Genomic DNA, 8,183 nt, shown 5'->3' with positions numbered 1-8,183 from the left:
ACAATGTTCTTTATTAGTCACATGTGTTACCTAGATTGACCACGTGTCAATTCTAGGCTAGGTAATGATCATATGTTGTTACATTTGAATATGTGTTTCCTAGATTGGCCACTTGTCCATTCTAGGTCAGATGAGGGTCATGTGTTGTTACGTGTCTGTATGTGCACCTAAATTGACCACTTTCCCATTGGAGGTTCATTACAAGTGACCAATCCAAAGTTGATCATGGCACAATGGAACCATAACTCAAATACTTTGACGTATAAAAAATAGAACATCAATTTGTTCAAAAAGAGAATTTTTTATTTGTCTTTTTCAGTCAACCTAAATATAGACATAAGATTTTTAAAGGAATGGAAAAAACTCAATTGAACCAAAAGGATACATTGAAGATATTTGAAGCTTTCAAGTCATCTTTATAATAGATATAACAAGTTCAAACTACAAAAGAAACAATGAAATGGATGTGATGGTTTCCAAGTTAATACATACTTGCTTCAAGTGATAAAAAATCTTTGACGGAAAAGTTGCCTTCACTCATCCTTTCCACCATGTCGCTTTTGGGCTCAACTGGGTGCTCTACTTGATTGACCTGAAGTCCTGCCCATTGCTTGATGTCATCATGCAATGTCAAAAATTCTAGAATCCATGATTCTAGATTCTTCTAATCCTCAATGCTTTCCACTATGGCTAAAACTTCTTTCTTCTCTTCAAGACCAATCTCTGTTATATAGCCATCACTGAATAATTCCACTAGCTTGGATCCTTCTGTGCAAAACTTCTTGGTAAATTGCTTGACAAGAATTTTCTTCTTAAATCTTAAGAAATACTTGTCCGATAGATGCTTCATAGTTTGAAAATTGATAATGACTAGCCCTGCATCAAGTATGGTGGTAGATTCTCCTGGAGCAAGAGTTGTTGCGAGTCCACTAGATGCATCACTTTTTCCAAAAAGGACCAAAACAGAGAAGAACTATATGGACCCAGCATAAAACACTTCTCTTTCATGATGTAGAACTCAAACACTCTGTTGTCGCATTATGTCCTTCATATTATTCAAAGCGTTTTGCAATTGCACAAAATCTGTCATGTTTAAGAAAGCAAGAAGCACATAGTGTGCTTCTGCTGAACCTGCACTGATGGACATCATCCCATTCAAGAGATCTTTGTATCAATGCTCAGGCCAATGTGTGTTGCTCTTAAATGCCTCTGATCTATCCAATACACAAAGTCCTATGGGCATTGGGTTGCAAAGGTGACGCTCCAAGTATGAAGAACCTTCAATATGAAGGTTTACCACATAAATCCTCCAAGGAACATCTGTTGCTTTTACTTGATCCTTTTGTAGATTGATTGTCCATTCGACATACTTTCTTGCACTCTCTAGAAAATCAATCTTCTTGATTCCTCGCGTTAATTGTGTCTTGATCCATATATCACAAAGCTCAAGAAACTTCATATACACAACATCATTGATGTTATACATCAAGACAAGATCCTCCCAAGTATTGCACTTTGCATCTTCATTGAGAGAGTTAAACTTCTGAAGCAAGGCATCTTGAATGATACGATCTTGCTTGAGTTGTTTGATTCTTTCAAGCATGTCCATGATGTCTGTGTCCTTTATGCCCTTTGATAACACAATTGTGTCATCTCTTATTTCTGCTTGTAGTTTCTTAACCTCTTCTTCATCCAAACCAGATAGATACCTAAATACTGTGGCACTTGGTTTCTTATTCTCTTTTTCCAATTCTATTGTAATATCTAGCCATTCATTAAATATGTCATCAGAATAAGTCACCGTGTGAGCTTGCTTTGTAATAAAGGATGGTCCAATTCTATTATAATATCTATCCATTCATTAAAGATGGCATCAGAATAAGTCACCGTGTGAGCTTGCTTTGTAATAAAGGATGGTCCAACGCATATTCTAGCCATTCTTAAAAACACCTACACAAAGAAATTAAAGAAATAAAAAATTGACTATCAAACTTGCATGGTGTCCTATGTTTCTAGTGCAAAAGATAAATGATATGGGAATAGAAATTTATCACTTACATCCCATTTGCTGTGAGATGAAGTTCCCTCCACGACACCAAGTGGTGGCCTTGTAGGACATCCGTTAAATTTCCACTGATCACGTAAGTGATTCAATATGACACTGTATGGTTGCTTCACATACAAGGCTTTTGCTTGTTCATTTGCAATAGCAGATATAGCGATAGCAACATGTGGAGGTGGATCTACAACAATGCGGGCCTTTCGGTGAGCATACACTGCCACGAGCTCTTGTGATCTACCCCCTTTGTCATTTCTTGAACTCTCAGCATTTTTGTTGCATATATAGAGTGTTGTCCGTCAAGAATCCAATACCTATAGTCTTTTAGCTTTCCTTCTTCAATCTCTGATGGAATCATTGGGATTCCTATCCTTTGACCACAATTCTTGACAAGCATCAAATATGCACATGATGAAGGCCTATTTGCACTTTCAGCAAAGAGAAGCATGCAATTATTTAGTTGCTCCTCATCAAGTTGGCGAGAATTATAATGATTAGGAGCAAGAAAACAATTGGTCACTGGAATTTCATACTCTGTATACTTGAATGGAAAATATGCTGAATATTTCTCCATGCCTCCAGTATTGCTTTTCTTTGCCTTTTGAAACTCTTTCTCTAAACGATCAGGCTCCACAAACCTTAAGTGAGGCTAGTTGCTTGGACCCTCTTGTGAAGCATCTAGATTTGACTCATCCACCACTTTGGACCCTGCAACAATATGAGCCTTGGCCCTCTTTGCTTTTGGATGATAAGATTTTGGCCTTGGGCTCTTGGTGGAGGGCTTCTTATTCTTCACACTTTGGACAATGGAGTCATGAAGAGTGTCTGCAGTCACCTTTGTAGGATGCATGTCTGCATCCAACCTCTAGAGAACATAGTCACCTCTTTATCGTTTACCATGCATTGAGTGAAACATGCCTTTGGAGATACTCAATACTCTATATTCCCTAGAACTTGAATGGTAATGCACTCAATGCTAGCATGCCCTTCAGTGGTTGATATAGCTACTGCAACTACTTGGCCTAGATCCTCAAAAATATTGTTATCTTGTTCTGATGCAAGAAATAAATGTACTTTATGATATTGAGCACCTTGTAGTCCATAAATATCGACGTACCATGGACGAGGCTCATTGGTAGCAAGGTCAATGCTGACTGGAATGATAGTTACTTTTCTCTTATTTGAGGTCCTCACTTGAGACATTTTTACCCAGAAAAACATGTCATAATTACGTACTTAATCTAATTTTGAGGAAAGAACATACAAGCACACTTTTCTAGAAAAAGAAAGATAGAAAATATAGAAAAAATGAGTCTAGATTGGACAAGTGGTCAATCTAGGTGCTATAGACTTATATAAGAACATACACATGTGTATGAAATAACATACAAGCATGCTTTCCTTGGGAAATATAGATAGAATATATAGAAAAAATGAGTCTGGACTGAACAAGTGGTCAATCTTTGTAGAGAAATACAAATACAACAACATACAACCATCACTTGACCTAGAATGGACAGGTGGTCAATGTAGACAACACATATGACTATAAAGATAAAAAATGAACTTAGATTGGACATATGGTCAATCTATGTGTATATCTACACATGTAACACCATACGACCATCACTTGATCTAAAATGGACAGGTGGTCAATCTAGACAACACATGTTCCTATTAAACAACATGGTTATGCAAGCCTTTCCTAGAGAAGAGCACATTCACATATGACCATCACTTGAGCTAGAATATAAAAATGACCAATCTAAAGTGCATATATGCTTAACAAAGTACATTCCACCATAACCTAGCATGGAATGGACAGATGACTAAGATATTCAATACACATGAATATAAAGAACATACAAGCACACTTGTCTAGGAAAAGAAAGATATAAAATATAGAAAAAATGAGTCTAGATTGGACAAGTGGTCAATCTAGGTGCAAATATACCTATGTAAGAACATACACCCGTGTATGAAATAATATACAAGCATGGTTTCCTTGGGAAAGAAAGATAGAAGATATAGAAAAAATGAGTTTGGATTGGACAGGTTGTCAATCTTTGTAGAGAAATACAAATACAACAACATACGACCATCACTTGACCTAGAATGGACACGAGGTCAATGTAGACACACATCTGACTATAAAGATAAAAGATGAACCTAGATTGGACATGTGGTCAATCTATGTGTATATCTACACATGTAACATCATACGACCACCACTTGACGTAGAATGGAGAGGTGGTCAATCTAGACAACACATGTGCCTATTAAAGAACATCATTATGCATGTCTTTCCTAGAAAAGAGCACATTCACATATGACCATCACTTGAACTAGAATGGACAGATGGAAAATCTAAAGTGACATATGCTTAACAATGTACATTCCACCATAACCTAGCATAGAATGGGCATATGACTAAGATATTCAATACACATGAATATGACAGAACATACAAGCACACTTTTCTAGGAAAAGAAAGGTAGAAAATATAGAAAAAATGAGTCTAGATTGGACAAGTGGTCAATCTAGGTGCATATATACTTATGTAAGAACATACACTTGTGTATGAAAAAGCATACAAGAATGCTTTCCTTGGGAAAGAAAGATAGAAGATACAAAAGAAATGAGTCTGGATTGGACAGGTGGACAATCTCCGTAGAGAAATTCACATACAACAAGATATGACCATGACTTGACCTAGAATGGACAGGTGGGTAATCTAGACAACACATTTGACTATTAAAGATAAAATATGAACTTGTATTGGACATGTGGTTCATCTATGTGTAGATATACACATGTAACAGCATACAACCATCACTTGACCTAGAATGGACAGGTGGTCAATTTAGACAACACATGTGCTTGTTAAAGAACATGGTTATGCATGTCTTTAATAGAAAAGAGCACATTCACATATGACCATCACTTGACATAGAATGGACAATTATAAAATACTTTAACTACACATATTGAAATCACCTATTTATAAGGAACAAATGTGAATGTTAAGAATGCACATATGCCAAGAAGACCCTATTACAATCCATCTATCCTAGAATGGACGAGTGGTCAATCTAGTGTGCACATGTTATTGGACATGTGCAGTATAGATTGTTCACTTCCCCATGTCTAGCCTATTGGAAGGCCATTATTGCAAGGGACAATGCACTCGAAGAGATAGCATTTCAACTACACGTTTTCAAATTTGAATTTCCCTCCAAAGTTCAAAGTTCCCTCCAAAATTCAAATTTTCCTCCAAAAGTCAAATATTGGCCAATTTGAATTTTAAACCAAGAAGCCCCATCTCCTTCTCTCTTCCCCCCAAAGGAACCTATATTGTCACTCTCCCTCTATGTCTCCCTCTCCTTCTTCCTCTAGATATCCTAGAATGGACGAGTGGTCAATCTAGTGTGCACATGTTATTGGACATATGCAGTGTGGATTGTTTACTTCTCTATGTCTAGCCTATTGGAAGGCCATTATTGCAAGAAATAATGCACCCCAAGAGAAGATAGCATTCAACCTACACGTATTGAAATTTGAATTTCCCTCCAAAAGTGGTCAATCTAGTGTCCACATGTTTTTGGACATGTGAAGTGTAGATTGTTCACTAATCTATGTCTAGACTATTGGAAGGCCATTACAATTACACCTATTCAGATTCTAATTTCTCTCCAAAATTCAAATCTTGAATTTGAATTTAAATCAAGAAACCCCTATCTCCTTCTCTCTTCCCCCCCAATGAAGCCCATGTTTTCACTCTCCCTTTCTCTCTCCCCCTCTCTTTCTCCCTCTGTCACTCACTTGTTTTCACTCTTTCTCCTTCTTTATCTTTCTACTTTCCTCTCTCTTTTATCATGTGCGTAACAAAGGTGTAGCTGGTGGTGGCAAACAATCAAAAGCATCAGTAAAACAAAGCACATGCAAGCATATATAGGTGCATATCTAACTCTTTTTATTACATACATGTTTTGTAAATACTCGATGTATGATTATGTTTTTTAATTAGATTACTGATTTGAATAACTATGTATAAATAAGTAGCTAGAAGTAAGAATTAGAGATGAAAGGTAGTATTTTTTGCCTTTTTTACATTGAAATACAAGCTCATATTCGTACTCTAAATTAAATTTTATAGCCTCAAAATTTGAAAAGTGAGAGAAGAGACTAGAGACTTACCTGTTTTTGTCTATGTGTGTTGTTGTCGTTGTTGTTGTTGTTGACGTTGTTGCTGTTGCTTTAGTTGTTGTTGTCCTTGTTTTGTCGTTTTTGTCGTTGGTGCCGCTGTTGTTAACCCTAAAACATTGTTGTTGCTGCTCTCTTTGTTGATGTTGTTGGTCTTCTTGCTAGTGATGTTGCTACTGCTTTGTTTGCTGATGTTGATGTTCTTCCTGCTAGTGATGTTGTTGCTGTTGTCTTTGCCGATTTTGTGGTTCTTCCTGCTAGTGATTTTGCTGCTATTGTATCTGTTGTTGTTGTTCTGGCGTTTCCTGATTTGTCACCGCGACCAGATTTGCTCACAGATCTATCGTATGTAGCGTGAAGCCACCTCGATCCACGCACAATAGCTCTCCCTAGTTCCTGTGGTCTCTCAGATGACGCGGCTCTCTCACAATCATCTCCGTGTTTCTGTGGTTCTCTTTCTGCCTGAGTTATATGTTCATGTTTTTACTCGCCTTTTTTTTTCAAGAGTCTAAAACCTAAACATAGTATTAAACATTGGCCAATTTACACTTGGCCAAAACTAAAGAAGCTATGGTTGAAAAATTGCAAAACATTTATAAATCTATACTAGGAACACCCTTAAAAAAAAAAAAATCTTAGGGTGCTGCCCCTCGATCCCACCCGGCAATCACACCGGGAGGCAACAAGGGGCTGCCGCCCCTTGACCCCGCCGCCCGGGGCGCTGCTCAAGGCAAGGACTAGGGTGCTATCCCAAAACCCTCTCCATAGGATGTTGTCCCATGCATCTCCAAAGATTGCATAAAACCTACCACAAGTGTAACACCCTGAACCGACAACACCGCTCCTCTAAGAATGGAATGCAATTTGTTCTAGTATGTGGTAAACCAACCATGCAAGGAAAAATACAAACAATTTAGAGTTTGTGAAAAAATTGCTAAATATTTTTGGGTATCAACGGAAAATTTAGATGATGTATGTGACAAATTTAGGAATTTCAAAATTTTTGCTTCACTGCTATGAGATGTGAGTGCATATACTAGGGACATGGACCTAGGGATGTAAAACCCTTCCTAACATACTGACATGAAACGAGGGAGATAGAACCCTTTCTAACATACAAGCAAAACAAACATAATCCTTCAGCAAGTCTTTTGAGGTATAGAATTTTGAGAATGGGTTTTAATTTTTGGACTTCAAGATAAGAAACTATGGTTTGGGATTATTGAATTGGTTCTAAGTTTGAATTAGGGCTAGGTCTAGGGTTCTCCTATCTTGGATTACTATCTATAGTCTAAATACTATCTAGGGTGTATTGTCTATATCTACACATTGGGATCTAGGGTTTAGGTTTTAATTTTCATGGCTGAGGATTTTGAGGGAATGTATTACAATGGAGTTATTAATGATAGCTAGAATCGTAGAATGGTTATGGGCACGAAGGAAAAAGTTTCAGCAAAAAGTCCCATTATTATAGCAGTAGATTGCTTAGGTGGCCAATCTAGACAACACCTCTATTCAAGAGAGAATATGGTGACACCCACCTTGCCTACAATGGACACATGTGGCCAATCTACAATGATCAAAGGTCCAACATGCACTTATTTATACCACTAGAATGATTAGGTGACCAATCTAGACTTATTCTCTCAAAAGAGAGAATGTAGTGGCATCCACCTATCCTAAAAAAGATATGTGTCCAATCTATAGAGGTAAAGTATCCCCTACATTAGTAAAAAAATGGACTCTCCATGGGCCTTGTAAGAATCCCTAATTTCAAAGAAGCCTGCCAAGATTAAGGGGGACAAAGGCTTTGAATGGGGCTATTTTGGTAGGGTCTCCTCCACCTTTGACCCCTAAAAGGGTAGGGGGAAGCGGGGGGGTAACCATTTAAAAAGTAGGAAAGGGGGGGGTAAACCATTTG

General features: G+C 37.5%; 2 pseudogenes; both read right to left on the bottom strand.

Moving 5' to 3' along the window:
- Positions 1–481: 481 nt before the first annotated feature.
- Positions 482–1,090, bottom strand: LOC147461389 (uncharacterized; annotated as a pseudogene).
- Positions 1,091–2,575: 1,485 nt separating this feature from the next.
- LOC147461388 (uncharacterized) lies at positions 2,576–3,262 on the bottom strand (annotated as a pseudogene).
- Between the last annotated feature and the right edge of the window lie 4,921 nt (positions 3,263–8,183).

This window comes from Adiantum capillus-veneris, chromosome 3, assembly GCF_014529385.1.
Source record: "Adiantum capillus-veneris isolate H3 chromosome 3, ASM1452938v2, whole genome shotgun sequence".
Classification (NCBI taxonomy): Eukaryota; Viridiplantae; Streptophyta; class Polypodiopsida; order Polypodiales; family Pteridaceae; genus Adiantum; species Adiantum capillus-veneris.
Note: the sequence above shows the minus strand (reverse complement) of the source record. Positions and strands in the feature narration are given on the sequence as shown.